Genomic DNA, 18,223 nt, shown 5'->3' on the forward strand with positions numbered 1-18,223 from the left:
GCAGATTTGAACTCTTTCCTTTTTTCCTTGTTTTTAGCCCAGTCTCGTTGGCGCCAGCAAATGACACGAATGACGCAATTGCTCAGAGCTGCAATCGACGGCACAAATTAAAATCGAATGAGCAGAGCTTAAGCAACGCCTAGTAAATCTTATCGAAGATCAACCTGAAGTTTTCGAAGAACAAGAAGAGATTCTCAAGTAAAATTATGAATATCTACTGAAAAAATAGTTATTAATAATATGATCAAATAATCAGTAAAAGGAAAATTTTTCATCGCTATTCATTTAAAAATAATTACGGTTCCTTCTTAATATATTTTTTGAACAAACTAAAAGTATATTATAATAAAGTAATAAATAAATATTTAAAAAAAATTATAGTAAAATAAAAATATATAAAAATATGAAATAGTAACAGTAAATAAAATAGCAATAATAATAAAAACTTTTTACTTAAAATATTGTTGAGCCATAATTAAAATTATAATAATATATAATAATCACTGGTATCAGGGTATAAAAAGCATACAAAATAAAATTTGATATCAATATTTGAAAGATCTGTTCGATAGGCAGCTCAGAATATCTCCAAGTCGGCCTCTCCCGACTAGTGCAGTCTGGCTTGTAAGTGTTTAATATGAGGGCTAGCTCAAGGGTTAACCCAAGGGATTCTGGCAGAATGCCAAAATCCGGCTAAAGCTCATCGTTCCGTGAGCCAGATTATCAAATTTGAGCTTCCGAAGTTGCATTTGGCAGCAAACAAATATTAATATATTAATTTTAAGAATTATAATATATAAAAAAAACATCAAATTTAAAAAAAAAACAGCTTTATTTAATAAATAAAATATTTATATATAAATTCTATCAAATTAAAATAAAAATTACTGTTTAATTTGATTGCTAATATATTTAAATAAAATATCTGCAAATTTTATGCAACCCCAAAAGCAGAATAACGAATTTCTGATCAGAAATCAATCAGTGAGTAAGTAAAGCAAATTTTATTATAATATATTAACTCAAAGATCATTTTAAATTCGGTTAAAAACTTAAGACATGAACTTAAACTAACATAATTATAATATATCAAAGGTAAACAAAAGTGAATAAATGAAATTTAGCCCGAAAACAGATTGATTAATAAATCGCAAGCGCCAACCCGGCACATTCCCTCCAGCAGGGAGCTGAGTGCCTATTGATTGACCCAACTTTTTGGATAGCCAGCCCAATGGAGAGCCGAGCGTTGTGTTGATTTATGCGCTAGGTTCTTGAAATAATTTAGCAGCAGTAGGCAGAGGCCGCAGGGCGCAACGAATGCTTGTGCTTTCATCATGGTTTTAAATGCGCCCGATGAACTGGGCTCAACATTTTCCGACTAGCGCTTAAATTATGCAAGTTAATTTGCAGCTGGCTGGAAAATGATGACAAGAAATTCCCGCACACACACAGTTCACCGCCTGCCCGACTGACTGCCTGCCCAGCTGCCTGCCAGCCTGTTTGGCCCTGTCCGGCTTCTGGCCAACAAGAGTTATTTCCCGCAAACCGGAAGTGAAGTCGACATAAATTGCGGCTAGAAGAGACGCCCGCCACTAACCTCGCCCCCGGCAGCAGCTCAGCTCTAGTTCTGGTCTGCTCTACTCTGCTTTGGCAGCTGAACCCCGGGGCTTATTTAATACAAACAGCAGCCGTCAAGCGGGCGCTGCGGATATGGCGGGGGCGCTAGTCGAAGGTGGACCCACTCCTTGCTCGGAAAAGCTCGTCTGCATTTTCCTGCAGAAATTCAGATTGTTTGCTGTCGACAACTCAGCCTCGTGTTCGTCGCTTTTTTCTCCTTTTTTTATTTCTAACTATGCGTCAATGCGCATTCGAGAGAGTGGGTTGGTCGCTTGTTAGAGCCAACGATGTCGTTATGGCCTCAATAGATTAACGCATTTATTTATAAGCAACACTGAGTGCTAAGTGTGTGTGGACGAGTGCCGCAAAAAGTGGAGCTAAACTTAAGACTTGCCTTTAAAAAGGCAATTGAAACAAAGAATTTTGAAATGCGAATAGCTTAACAAAATATGATAGCTCACTTAACTTTTAATTTATAAAAAATAATTTCATTACACTTTAGCTCGCAGCTTTGATTTATCATAGAATTACTTTGAGTCTAAATTTTATTCAGTATTTTATTGGCAGAGCTTTAAAAATTCGAACTACTCTGATTGGTTTTTATTTATTTATTTTTATATTTCATTTCAACCAACTTTTATATGTGATTTACCCTTGATATATGTGTGCGCATACTTTTCAAGTTACTGTCACTGTTTGAACACTCTACCAAACCCATCGATCCACATATTTGTACGTGTTGGTTCAAGCAAAAGCGAAAAACCCACATTTAGTGAGCGCCCACAACAAACAAAACCACTAAAGTCAACTGCACAGCAATCGATGACCAGGTGAAAGTGCTCTAGGCGATCCTTGAGCTTAACGTTTTGGCAGCTGCGGTCGAGTTGCCGTCAATGACAGCTCAAAGCCATAAATTGCTATTGCCAACAATTAATAATTGTGCTCTCAGCAAGCCTATAATTATTATCTTGCGATGTATAGAATTTTATAAATTTTACAAATAATGCTTATATATATCTATATGTGGGTATATAGAGTGTGGTATAGATTAGTTTAATCTAATAATAAACCTGTTTTGGCTTACAAATACCTAATACAGGTGCCAGAAAAAGTGTTAGAACTTGATTCAAGTCTTAACATAATCTTTAATTGTTTTTATTTAGTTTCATTTTTAAATAAATAAATTTAATTAAATTATTTCACGTAAAATAAAAAGCTAAAAGCTATATTTAGCAACGAAGCTGGTTAGTTTAAAGGCTCGATTTTATGTCAATGTGGCAACATTGAATGATGACTCTGTCTCTCTCTCTCTCTCTCTCTCTCTGTTTATCCCTTTATGTCCTCTCTATTTGTCTCTCTCTCAGTCTTTTTCTCTGTCTTTGTCTCTCTTTATACCTCTTTATCTCCTGTCTGTCTCTCTCTCTCTCTGTTTCTCTCTCTCGCTCTTTATGTATGTCACTCTGGGTCTCCCTCTCTCTTTCACTCTCTCACTCACCCTCTCTATTTTCTCTCTCTCTCTCTCTTTGCTATCTCTTTCTCTTTGTCTCCATCTCTCTGTCTTTCCCATACCTAAAGTCTCGCTTTCTCTGTCTCTCTTTCTGTCTATCACTCTCTAACTCCCACTGTCTCCCTCTCTGTCCCACCCTCACACTCAAATCGTTAGCAGCCTTGAATTTATGCCATGTTAAGATTTTTAAATGCTTTCAAAACATTTTTCTCATTTTCTATTTCTCGCATGTTTTCCTATAATGAAGCTGCAGAGGCGCTCTAGTTGTTTTCGCTTTCTCAGCCGAGTGCCACGCCTTCAATTCTGAATGCCACCAACTGACGCCCTCTTGCATTTTCAGTGCGCAAAACAAACAGGCAAACAAACAAACATTCGGAACTTGTTGTCATGTTTTGTTATTTGTCTGTGGTCGTTTTCATTTCATTTACAGTTACAGTTGAAGTGGCAACAACAGAGACCAGAGCCGACACCAAAAGCCGAGCAGAACGAGGCCTGCATGAGAGAGCTGCTTGATTTCCCCAGGTGCCAAATGGGTAACCGCTCATACCAGCAGCCCCAACCAAAAAAGAAAGAAAACTTCACCCACTCAGCCACCCAAGCAGCCCCAAAAACCCACTCAGTCATCCACATGAGCCCGCATTTTGTATTTTCATATTTTTGCCTGACCATTTGCCACTGTCTTCCGGGCCTTGACAACTGCTAGCTAGCGTATCTGTAGCTGTGTGTGTGTGTGTGTGTGTAAGTGTGTGGGTGAGTGCAGTAAAGTCTAGGCATTGGACAGTCGAAAGTTGGGTTTTTGTGTTTTCATAAAATGCATGCGGCTGATTTGGATGGGTCTTGGGCTTATTTGTGGCTGCCCAGATGCACAGATATAGCTACTACTGTGTGCGTGTGTGTGTGTGTGTGTGTGTGTGTGTGTGTGTGTTGTCGGCTTGTGTTTTTGATATACTTTGGTGCTTGTTGTTGCTTTTGCTTAAGTTACACTGGCAAGCTGCAATTGCTTGTTACCACAATCGAGATTTGTTTATGGCATGAACACTTTATGAATAATTCCAAGCCAGATCACACACAACAACACACACACACACATACCATGAACAATACACCGCATGCCAATAGTAACTTATGAGTATGGAAAATATGTTAAGCATTTGCGACTTTATTTTATTTTGAGCGGACTGAAAAATTGTTTTTTTTTCTATTTGTTTTATTTCTTCAATTAAATTCATTAATGGCAATAAGTATATAAAGAACATTGAAGTATGTTAAATAAAGATGGTAATGTATCTCTTAATTGTGCAAACATGGTTAAGTGAGAGACTTATAAATGGCAAGCAAAGTTCGGCGATCAGAGTTCGCTCAACAGATCTTTAAGAACCATAAAAATCTAAATATATATATATATATATATATATATATATATCATACACTTTTAACATATAATATATATAGCATATAATATATACAGATATATATATATATATATATTTAGATTTATCTGTATATATTATATGCTATATATATTATATGCTAAACGTGTACTGTATATATGATATGTATAAACTATTTTAAGGGATTTTAACTTTTTTTTCGATTTTCCACATCTTAAAAGGTAATTTCGAGGCAACTTATTGATTTATTGCGCCCTCCAAAGAGTCATAAGTTTTTTAGAAAAATGTTACTGAATCCATGGGCAAGATTAGCTTTAATTCAAACACAGAATGTTCAGATAAATATACTACATTAACATTATTTCAATCACAACATATTCAGATAAATATACTACATAATTTATGCGAGCGTTGCCTATACGATAAAATTATAATATTGATAAGATGAGCATACCAATGTGTATTTATTGCAAATTTTAAGTCCCAATAGTAGTAAAATAGCTTACATTCATATGGCGGGACATCAAAACGGGTATTGCAGATAACCAATATACTCTTTTCATTTTGTGAACGTGTATAAAAGCATTTAGTTCCCGGTGCTGAATGTTAGAGGCCAACAACATCATCTGGCTGGTCTTAGAACAATCTATTGTAAATATAAATAATGTATATATATATATATATATATATATCTGCATATATATGTGTATGTTCATATATTGGTATAGCTATACAGACAGAATTCTATATCCTTTCAACTTTTGCTTGTCGCCATCGCATTAGTCGCCAAATACATGAAATTATAGAGTCAGGAAATCTGTTATTATATATATATATATGTGTATGCATGCACATATATATGAACCTGCTCAACCCTTTTTGTTGCCTGTTGTCTGCATTGGCTGCCGTTGTATTCCTATTTTCATGCTGCAGTCGCCACGTTTTCATTTTTTAATTAAATTGCTTGCCAGGCGGGCAAAATATTTGGGAGCTTCCGTAGACTTTGTGTGGTAAATTTACTATGTAATTTCCGCCAATGGCGGCAGCCAGCAAACAGGGGGCGCGGTGGCGACACACACTTGAATTTTAATGAAAGATGCGGTGGCCAAAATTGTGGCACATTAAGTCATAACTCATGAATGCTGCAGGTTGCTTGCACTCAAGACTTTAAAAAAATAATCAACCCTGGCCAGGGCCAGCAGACCTATATATATATATATACATGTGCATATAAAGTATAAAATCTGGCATGCGCCATGGAACGCTCTCAACAAGTTACAAATCTCACGGCTACGTGCCCAAAAAGTCTCTGACAGGAATGCGAACTCCGAACGAACTCCGGACTATGAAACTACGTAGCCTGGCATTGTTATGTTTGTCGCGTAGATCTGATCAATGACCTACGTGCCGCTGGCAGCGGTTGGGCTATTGAGCTGTGCCATTAGGTTTCAATAGGGTAGCTAGCTGGGCGGAAATTGTGGCAAATTGATTGAACTAAATGGCAAATATCAGTCGCCAAATTGGCTGTGACAATGAGCATGAGCTGCCTCTCTCTTTTCTTCTTTCTATATACACATCTCTGTCTCGCTCTCTTTTTCAGTTAACGCGCCTGGCTGGCTAACAAGCTGCTGGCAAACGCACTTGCAGCGAGACATGTTCTCTATGTGTCAGTCTCAAGTGCCGCAGCCAGACGACAACATACGACGCAACCACTCGAATAATTCCACCTTTAAAGCTGCTTATTGTTGTTGTTGTTGTTGTTGTTGTTGTTGTTGTTGTTGCTGCTGCAAGTCTGGTCTTAAAAATGACACAGCCAGAAATGCTCGCATCTATTCAATATGCATTAAAAAAATAAGCAAAATTATTTGGCTTAAAAGTTAGCCGACTAAGCAATACCCTGTAGCACTAGCATATCATGAAGATGAAAAAATATACATAATTCGCAAAAATTAAATTTTATATTATAATAATTTTAAACTTAACTTAAGCAAAGTCCTAAATAAATATATTAAAAATAAAGAAAAATATTTGCTTTTATTTTTAATTTAAAAATATTTTTAAGTTAATAAGAAAATTAACTTAACCAGAGTTATATTAAATTTTGTTGTATCCAGTGCTTACACTCTCATTTCTTCAATAAAAAACAGGGTATACCAGATGGAATAGGACGTGCAGGCGACAGCGAGTGCTGGGCCCACGTCAATACCAGTCGAAAAGCAGACGCACAAATATATAGATATATATATATATATATATATACATATATACATTCAAATGAAGCCAAGATGAAGAGAGAGAGAGGGAGAGGGCGTAGGAAAGTAAGCGGTAAGAAAACGTGATAAGTCAAACTAAGGCAAACGAAGATTGATTCGAGTTGAGGACAGCTTTGTCCAGTTTTGAATGCACTTTTCCCATTTTCCTTTGGGCCAATTAATCAAAGTGCAAAATGTACTCGAATTCTGGTATTGATTAATTGACTCTAGTGCCAAATGCAATTAGTGCTTAATAAATTAGTTAAGAAAAGTTAAGCACAGCTCAAAGTCGAGGCCACAAGCAAAGTCAAGATTTTCTATAATGAGATGCTTTGGCACTTCGTGCTTTTAGTTTGCTTCAGCTGAATACACAATAAAGACCGACAACAAAGCGGAGTCAAAGGATTTATAAAGAAAAGCCCAACAAACAAAAATGAGATGCTGAATGAAGTCTTGAAGCACCTCTATTATAGTAGAAAAATTTCTTTTAGAAAATATTTATATTAAATTAAAATAATGAGGCAAAAAAATCGATAACAACTGTCAATGCCTGACGACAAATACTAAGCCTTCATTTATATCGAATACCAACTAAATATTGCATATGTAACGGAAATAATTTTGAATTGAAAAAAACTAATTTCCGATAGCGATATTTGATATTTTCTATGGATCATTCAACCTAAAAACTGTAAATAAAAAATGTTCTACTTTATATATATAATAATATAATATATTAAAAATATATTTTTGGGTAAGTGGAGGGTCAGTTACTTTTGATAGTTTATCGATCATTTATCGATATTTTTATTTTTATTTATTTATTTTTGTTATCAATCATTAGTAAAAAATTCCAGAAAAATTTATAGTAAATATTCTGCTTTTGATTGAAGTAATATTAAATAAATGAATTTATGAATACATTTGTTGATATCTTTCTATCGATATCTTATCTATATTTTATATAAATAGTAAAATATTTCATCTTGAAAATTTTAAAAAAGATATTTAATTGTACTTAAATTGGCTAATAGTCTTTCAATCAATATCGATTTCTTATCGATATTTTTGTTATAATTTATTTATAAAATATTTAAGGCAAATCATGGTAAATATCTTGCTCTCAAGAGAAATATTAGGAAATGTATGTATTTTTTAACGGCTTCATTCGATATCTTATTGACAGCTGGGTCTATCGCTATCTATCGATGTTTTGTAGACATTTTATATAAAAAGATTACAGTAAAAATTTTAAATGAATGTGCAGGTTAAACATTTACAGAGTTTCCGAAGTGAGCATCGATTTGTGCCGTTCGATAGCTATCGACTTAATAACCGTTCCATCCGTTTCGTAGAACTGAAAGCCAACAAAATGCTTTTCTTAATAAATTAATTAACACTTGACACACAGCTTGTTTAGTTGTACGAAAGGCAGGTGAAGGCAAGTCAATCAATTTCAGTCGCCCATATCAATGGGTCAGAGGCTACCTTGTTTCACTGCCATAAGTCGAGTTACTTTTGTACGTTGCCCAACACTGCTAAGCTGACTTGGCTGGGCGTCAGAACTCTTTTTGTTGAGCGTTTCGCTTTTTGGCTTGTCAAGAGTTTCGCTTTGATTCTGGCCGATTGGTTTGGGTCTGAACGGGATGCGCTTGACTTGGCTTGGCTCGGCTTGACTTGACTTGGCTTGAGTTTTTGTGCTTGTTTGGTGCCGACTCGAGTGGATTTATTGTTTCGGCTGGCAAATACAAACGGCGCATAGCGTCCTTTCCTTACACAGCCTGTCATGCACAATATTCGCCGCCTGTTAACAATGGTCGTCAATGTTTGCGGCTTCTAGATGCTGCTAGTCCTGCCTGGTAGGATGGTTTCATCACTTCAATTTCGATGGCCCGACACATTTGTTATTGCTGGCGTTAATGTTCTGCTGACATGGGCATATAGATACAAAGATACACACACACATGCATGCCTACATACATGGAATGAACATGCTTCAATGCTGTGGCTAGAAAACTCAAACTGTGCCGAGCTCTTGTCACAGCCTGTGGCCCATAGCCCACGACAATTTTGTGCCCCGGCTATTGACATAACTTGTGGCATGCCAGAGGAGATTGTGTGGCACATGCTTTGTCTTTAACTTGGTCGCCAGTTTGGTTTACCTCAATCTTTGACTGGCAAAACTTTTGAATATGAAACAATAAGGATACAGTTGAATATCTCGCATTAAATAAATATTTCGATTATTGTTAACTTCTCGAAATGCTTAACAATTGCCAGCTGTCAGTCGCATTTTCAACTGTGAGTGAAGATTGAATAAGGCAATTTTAGGAGTGTGAAACAGAACTTCGTTGAGTTGTTCTTGAGACTTAGCAAATAAATAATAGTCGAATTCGACAGTTAACATTTTCATTTATCTGAAGTTACTATGCTTATTTAATAAAGTAATAGAAATATATATAAAATCTCAAACACTTGCCAAAGTCTTAAACAATTTGTCGTCGTTTAGCCCAAAAGAGATAATTAAAGTCCTATCTAAATATATTTATAAACTTCAAATCATGTTCGCGATTTGTTAGCTAATTGCCCAGATACCGCAGTGCTCTGGGGAATGGGATGTTCAAAAAGTGAAAGCGAAACTTCTTTGCCTAATTGGATGACAGAACGAAACGGCGTGTCAGAAATGGGCAACGGGCATGCGAAGGCCGTTGGAAAATCGCGTGACGCTTTTCCGGCCAGAGTAGGGAGAGCAGAGGCGCGCTGGGGGAGCTGGAGTAGGTGGAGCCGAGCTGCCGCATGGGTTTTATGGTACTTTGAACAGCTAGCCAAATGACCCAGACGCTGGCCAACACAACATGCAACATGCAACATGCCAAGCAGCGAATGGCCGGCAAAACGCTTTGGTCGACCACCACCAGGCGACGCACGTTTGGCCTGCCAGCGTCCCACTGTAACAGCCAATGGCTCGTCATCAAGTTTTTAAGTGCTATATAAAAAAACAAAAAGGTGAAAGAAAATGTTCAGACTACGTTGACAACTTTTACGCGCGTTTTTCCTGCCAGACTTGCTGTGCAATTAAGCATTTTTACCACTACTACTTCTTCTTCTTCTTCGCCTCCTCCGCTTACTTCTCGTTCTTTTAGTGCTTTATAATGAGCATTTGATCACGGCCCGAGCAGGCGCCGCATAATCAATGCACGTTATCGCCGCCTTTTTTATGACTGGCCAGCAGCTCGTCGAGTGTTTTATGTGTGTGTGTGTGTGTGTGTGTAGAGTGTGACTTTTATGACTGAGAAATACTTAAGGATTGTATGTGGCAAATGTTTTCAAGATATAGCATAAATTAATGCTAGCATTACTATAATTTATATAGTACTGATATACAAAGATGTGTGGCATGTGGAGCACTGTTATCTCTATTAAACTTAGTACTTGGACTGGAAATACAAGCATTAATTCAAGTGTTGTTTGTATGTATAAAACAGACTGTCTGATACCCTGTATTGAAAGAAAGACAAATCTAATAATTTCAAATTAGATTTGTTAATTAAATAATACAAATTTTCTATTTTCTACGCAACTTTCTACTCTTCAATATTTATAGGGTATTTTTAGCATTTGAAGTTTAAGAATTTCTTTGTTCACATTTTTTCATATCCAAATTGCCACTGTATATTCAAATTCGCTGTTCCGCTACCTGCGCTGACCTCTTTGCTCTACAACAAAAGATGAATATTCCGTATAACAGCTGAACAGCGGAAAAATTAAAAATACATTAAAACCAACGGGTCTTATAGCTGGATCATGACACTGAATGCATACATGTATACAAAAGTATATACTGCCACACTTACGTATGTTTGTAAGCATATACATATGGCATTCAATTGACACACATATGTATGTATATATAGAACACACACATACAAAAACAAATTAAGGCTTTGCAAAGTTATATAACTTTGCTACATATCACCCTGCAAATGAAAAATATATTAAATATTATACTTTTACTTAATAAACTTTCTATTTTAATATTAATATTAATATATGTTAATTTATTTAGATTTTTGTCAACGAAGAACCGTCCTATATAATTGATTGATTTCACTTTACTTTCACAGATCACTTTCATTAAAAAAATCATTTCTTTCACTAGCCGCTGACTCGTATAAACTAAGTCGCAATATGTGATAATACCAATACAAGATTACTCAATGCTCTACTCTCAGGCTCTTATTGTCTACACAACTCGAACCTTGCCTACGCACTAACACAACAAAGCCTATGACACCAGGAGAATAAGAAAATTCCGCAAACGTACAAATCCTTATTCAATTATAGCTTACAGTATTCAATGCACTTTGTTCCCACGCTCTCATTGCTTACGCACTCTCAACTACTAACACAACTAAGCCGACGAGATCGAGCTAGGGTACGTCATATGTCGTCATGAACAAATCTATATTTAGATGCAAGCTGCTGTTCTATGTGTGTGAGAGAGAGCTAAGTGATAGCTGCAAGCTGCAATTCTATGTGTGTGAGAGAGAGCATGCCAAATATATTAATACAATCAATGCTTATGTTACTCAATATAGAAAATTCCCACGCTCTCATTTGCTATACTACTCGCACCTCAGCTACTAACATAAGCTAAGTACTGTGCATAGCGCAAGCAGATTGAGCAAAGTCTATCTCTATCGCTCACACGCTTGCCTTGAAGCTCCGATCCACACATGCATGCACACAGCGAGTCCACTTTCTCGCGCCTAATCGAAATAAAGCATACGCCCATACTAATACAATCATAACTGAGCGCAGCTCATTCCATTCTCATTATTTCTTAGCTTATTATCTACAAAGCATGGCTTAGTGCAGACGTTGACTGGACACAAGACACACACACATGCACAGCGACCTTCAACTCGATAATTAGCACAGTTTTTAATAAGGCACTTAGCTCGGTTGAGTCGTACGGTATCAGTGCGCCTATTTATAGATTCTCTTAAAATAAATCTGTTATATATGCAAATGTTTGTATAATAGTTCTGTTCTACAAATCTTTTATACCATTAGAGAGTGTAGATTAATTAGTTAATGAAATATGCAACACAAAAAGATTCAACGTGCTTTTTTTATTTGTTACCTCTTCTAGCATATTTGCATATTTTCATCCGAGAATAGACTGTAAATTAATTTACAAAATGTAACGCCATTTGTTTGATAAAGTTCTTCAACTTCGATGGCTTTCAGAGCCGATAAAATTAAAAATAAACACAAACTTCAGCAGGCAAACAACTTGAAAATGAAACTTTATAATAATTTCCATAAAGCAAAGAGCATCAAAAACAAAATAATAATAAAAATAAAAGAATTTATTTACGGCCAATAAATACATAGTTGCCGTTTACAACTTTATTATGGACCACACGAATAACAGAGAGCCAAAAAGAAAATAAAAAAAGAACAAAATAAAAAAATGAATAATAATAATGTAAAATGTAAAAAAAAAAAAATAAACGCGCCACCAATGCGGCGTATGCGCAATGTTTAACTTTTTATGACTTTACCTTTTGGCTGCAGCTCGTTAATGCTGGCTGCTGTATCTCATTGCTGTTGTTGCTGATGCTGTTGTTGTTCAACTACTTTCACTGCGCTTGTTTGGGAGCTTTACGAGCTGCTTCGCCTCGCTCGGCAGTCTGCGACAGTTTTATTATTATTGCCATTATCATTCTTATTTTAATGTCTAACAACGCCAAGCCTTTCCGCTTCCCTTGCCACGCCCACCTGCCCTCAATCAGCTCGGGCAATTAAAAATTTTGCAGTCACGTGTTAATAATGTCGCGACTGCAGCAACGACACCTGACAGTCGCAAGACAAAACTTTACCTACCAATAGTGCCTTACCTTCCCCCACCTAGCCCCACCTAGCTTGCACCCAGTTACCTGGTGCTTCCTCTTACCCCATTATACACTCCCTCCTCTATTGACAGACATTATCTTTGCTGTTGCCATTGTTGCTATTCGGACCGTGTTTTTTATTGCGCATATTTCTCGAGTCTTGGTCTAATTAGACTTTTGATGGCTCCGTTGCCCCAGGTGTGATGTTGTGTGTGCGTGTGTAAGTGTATTGAACCAATTGGGGCTTGCCAGTTGGACATTTAAATATGAGTTAGAGACACTTTGTTTACTCATTAAACACCTGTTCACAATTTGATTCATATTTCTTTTGCAGCAAAACAAAGAAAAGTTGCTTAAAGCCAGGAAAAGTTTTAATGTGATTCCAGAAGATACTTCAAAGCTTTATATAAGTGTAAATGATATCACCTATCTTTTATATTTTATCTTCTATCTTCTATCTTCTATCTTCTATCTTCTATCTTCTATCTTCTATCTTCTATCTTCTATCTTCTATCTTCTATCTTCTATCTTCTATCTTCTATCTTCTATCTTCTATCTTCTATCTTCTATCTTCTATCTTCTATCTTCTATCTTCTATCTTCTATCTTCTATCTTCTATCTTCTATCTTCTATCTTCTATCTTCTATCTTCTATCTTCTATCTTCTATCTTCTATCTTCTATCTTCTATCTTCTATCTTCTATTTTCTATTTTCTATCTTCTATCTTCTATTTTCTATCTTCTATCTTCTATCTTCCTAATGGCCTTGAAATCTTAAACTTCTTAATCTTAAAAAAGTTTCATAAATATATTTAATTTCATTTCTTAGCTGGTGTTAACTTTGTCGCAGCTGCTTTCAACGTTTTATCTGCCAGTTCACACACATATGAGGTCACATTAATTGCACACACACACACATATGGGGGATACGCACAAGGACATGGGGAAGAAACAAAGAAAGAACGAAATGAAGAGCTTTAGGACGTCGCATAGCAAACACTAAGTTTGTCTGGCAGGTGCTTCAGCAAATGCCGATAAGCGATATATATATATATAAATATATATCAGCGAAAGCTGAAAGGCAGCTGTAGGCGTGGCTTGGTACGTGTACAGTGTTGCGTACACAAAAGTAAAAGTAGTTCTCAAGTGCTGCACACTTCCTTCCAATGCGACAAAGTGTAAAAAGACAGCAGCAACAACAACAACAACAGCAGCAGCAGCAGAAGCAAAACATGGCACGAAAAAGTTGCCAGTCACCAACAAAGTGGGCCACAGAAGCACCCAATAAAAAAAGAAATATAAGAACAACAAAAAATAAAAGAAAAAAACTTAAAAAACAAAAAAAAAAAAAAAACAGTTCGCTCTGCGAATATTTCTTGTTGGGCTCTTGGCCTGAAACTCAGCTGCCTTCAATAGGTGCACACGCACGCACATCCTTACGCTCATGTGTGTGTGCATAAACAGAAGACTTGAAGTGAGCATACAAAGCGTAAAAATTAAAATAAAAATTCTTATAATGCGAGCAGATAGTAAAGTATATCACGGATACGCAACAGTTAGACAATACTATAATGAACCAACAAGAACCAGGCGAAGGTCTGCAGTAGGCGCTAGGTATAGAAGTGACAGAGATAAGCTGGATTCCAATTGGACAATCATTTTTCTCTAAGAAATTCAAATTTACACGAGTTCCATTGAATGTAATTGAAATTCAATATGGCGAGTATGGCGAGGCTTTACTGTGTATGTAAGCGTGTGTGTGTAAGTATATGAATTTGTGGCAAGGACATAACTTGGTCGTCAACATACGCCATGCAGTTGTATGCGAGTTTGCTCCTTGGCAGCCACTTGCAGTTGACAAATGTCATGCTTACACAGATACGCACACACACACACACACACAAACTGGCACAAACATACAACTACTTTTAAGCAGCAGCAGCAGCACTTGCAGCTTGATCCTTGAGTTTTCATATAAATCTTTGAATGGTGCGCGCTGCGGCAGCCGCTTGAAACCAATAAAATATCTAAAGTCATGCGACGCACATACATACATAAGCGCAGAGCATATTGTCTGTACAGACACACACACACACATAGTTAACAGCATTTTATAGCTGAATAGCTGCGATTCATCTCCATTTTCCATATCGCAACGATCTGGTTGGCTTTCAATTGAATGCGTCTGTGTATGTGTGTGTGTGATTGAAAATAATACTAAACTGTAATATATATATAAATATATTTCTGTATATTCGACTGTTAAGTAACAGCGTGAAGCAAGAAACGTAATGCCAAAAATCTTTCAGCTAATGCAACAAACAATAAGCTAAGAAGACCAAGAAAGATGACGCAGAGAGACAAAGCTCAGGTTGGAAATATAAATTTCTATTAAATATTAAGTATTAAATATAATTAAAATCATGTAATTAAAAAAATATATATATTTAAATCTACGAACAATTTGTATAAGAAATTAAAACTATATTAAAATTTATTTTAGTAAAAAACATATTTTGTACATTTTATAAAAAAAAAATATATATATATATATATATATATATATATATATATATATATATATATATATATATATATATATAGATATTCAAATCTTAAAAAATTATTTTAAACACATTCTCTAAAAAATTACAATTATATTTCGTTGTATATTTTTTTTTTGAAACAAACAATAAAGTTAAAAATAAAAAAAAAATAAACATAAAACAATCTCTAAGAAATTAAAATAATATTTAATTATATTTTTTATTCGAATTTCGATTTGATCAAGAAGTGCAAAAGTTTTGCTGCACTTCGCTGACTTTTGGGCCAGCAAGTAATAAAAATAAATTTTATGAAACAACAATATTGCAATTGCACAGAACCGACTGCATAATACGCGTTCAAAACTGTGAGAAATCGAAAATAAAATAATCGTACTCTATAATATTTATAGTTCTATATGATATATATATATACAGTGTTCTGAGCTCAAATGGACTGGCATATCAGCGAGTATAATTCAGTCGAATACGATTCGAGCTTCAAATTAACATGACAAGGCGCTGGCGTAGCCATAAGCAAAAGCCAATATACTCGTTCCATTGCACGAGCGAGCATACAAATTGGCTAGTTTCCTTGGCTGCAAGCGAGTCGAGAGTCTTTCGCTCAATAATAAAAAAAATAAAAGCAAACTGAAAACTGAATGCCAAACGTTTCTCAAGTGAATCGCGACAAACAAGCAACGGACCAGGGACAAGGAGCAATTGGCCACTGCTGCTGCAACTGCAACTGCAACTTTGCAACAATTTCATATGCATTTGTATCCTTTTGTGGCTCGAGCAGCTACTGCTCTAGCTTCAGCTTTGCCCAAAATCTGACCATTGGCATCAGTGGAGCGTCCGAAAAGTTTTTCAATTAAATTTGTTTAGAATTAAACTTGCCCCACACCAATTGCCCCTTAGCTCCGCCTTCGTGCCCCCGGCAAACTGGTGGAGTCCAAGTTCAGTTAACTGAAAATGCAATGGATACCGTACGGTGCAGCAATTGACGTTCCCTTGAGTCACCAAGCAGCTCATTATGCCCTCTGACTTGACTCGAACAGTGTGTATAGAGTATTGCATATAGAATATGTGTTATATAAATAAATAAAATCAAGTTGCCCAAGCGTGTGCGTAATAACTCTGGAGTTACTTATCGGACTTCAATCAAATTTTCAGCATATGATCTCCATCTTCTAACTCTTTCACATATCAGCTAAATTGAAACTAGCTCGACATAAGTCGTTTACTTTTTAAGGTGCTGAGATCGATGCGTTCATGCATACGGAAAGACGGATGAACCGACAGGGATAAATGGACTTGATGAACTTCCAATAATAACATTGAAAATCAGTTGAAGACTGAATTAGTGAATAAAGATTCTCAAATATCGAATCTGAAATCTCAAGAATCAGCAATGACAGAAAAAATTAGGGAATTGCAAAATAAATTAACTGAAAAGGAAATGGAAATCGATATAAATAAAAACAATGAAATTCAGCTGAAGAGTGAGCTAAAGTATAAAGACTCCGAAATATTGAACCTGAAAACGCAAAAAGTTGCAAATGTAGATAGAGTTGGGGAACTTGAAAGTAGATTAACTGTTAACTAGAATATTTTCTTTATGTATCTATAAATAAATAACATTGCAGTCGCTCCAATTTTTGTATGGAATAATTCGACTTTCCTATAACTATGATCACTTCTATTATCTTTGTTGTCCATGCGAATGGAGCTTTCGACAAGCTGAACCATTTAGCTGGCCTCATTGCTCATAGAGATCGCATTTTCAAGTTTTGTAGAATGTAATTCAGTTAACCCACAACTCATGGTAATTAGTGCATGTGCAACCTGTTGTCCAGATGGCCAATTAAAATTCGAAGAATCATGAGTCAAATTTATACATATATATATACATATATATGTCTATGTATGCGTGTGTACGTGAGTGGCATAGCAATGGCTCATCTCGACGTTGAAGTGTTGTAGATAATAACAATTTTTTGTATGCCCTACATAGATTGTGTATTGTGTGCTTCAGTCTTGGCCAACTTTATTGTGTGTGTGTGTTGCAGCTTGTTATTTCGGCTGCTCCTTTGGCTTCAGCTTCCCTTTTTGACTCATTGTTCATTCAGAAATCAACTTGTTGTCGTCACAGTTGTTTGCATGTTTATCTGTTTGTCTCATGTTTGTTTGTTTGTTCCTTTGTTTGCTTGAGTTTCCTCAGCTGTTGGCACTTTTAATTAGTCCCTCAATACTCTGACAGCCTGTGCAACATACACGCAAAGAAATTAATATGGCTTTAATGGCCTATAATTAAAAAACATGAAATTTAAATATTATTTCAATTATTTCACTCGAAGTCTCCTAAGCAAAAACATTTCTTTTTATTTGAAATTAAGTATTTGGTCAAATGAAATTTTCTATTTTAATTTTAAATTTCGCAAGCTTTGTAGTTTCTAATAAGCGTAGTTCAATCATTAGCGAACTCTAACTAAAAATGTGCTTCGGTTTCAAGATATTTTCATTATTTTGTAATTTTTTATGTGATTTATTTCACTAACACATTTTTAAAATTAAAAAATTTTATACATTTCTATATTATTTCTAGTAAAAGTTGATTAAACCTTAGCTTTTATAAAGAATAAGAAGTTATTTAAATTTTATAACTTCCATCAACTTTTGTCTGAGTGTATAAAACTGTTTATAATTAATAGAATTAATTATAAATTAATATGAATTGAAAATAAAAATATATATCAATTTTTTCTCTGAGTGTATAAATAATTCGCAAATTCCTTTATTTATTTGTATATTTACTTTTTCTCTTTTTATTATTTTTTTCCGCATTAACTAAGCTAATTAGGCTCCATACATAACACTATAATAGAAAGTACTCTTCTTTTCTCTCAGTATACATAAATACATGCAAATTTTGTTTTTCTTTTCTTCATTTTTCTAACTTGAAGGAATTGAAATTATTTTCCATGATAAAAACAAAAATTATATATTACCTT

The sequence above is a fragment of the Drosophila hydei genome, unplaced genomic scaffold (assembly GCF_003285905.1).
Source record: "Drosophila hydei strain 15085-1641.00,03,60 unplaced genomic scaffold, DhydRS2 tig00000253-arrow-arrow-pilon, whole genome shotgun sequence".
Classification (NCBI taxonomy): Eukaryota; Metazoa; Arthropoda; class Insecta; order Diptera; family Drosophilidae; genus Drosophila; species Drosophila hydei.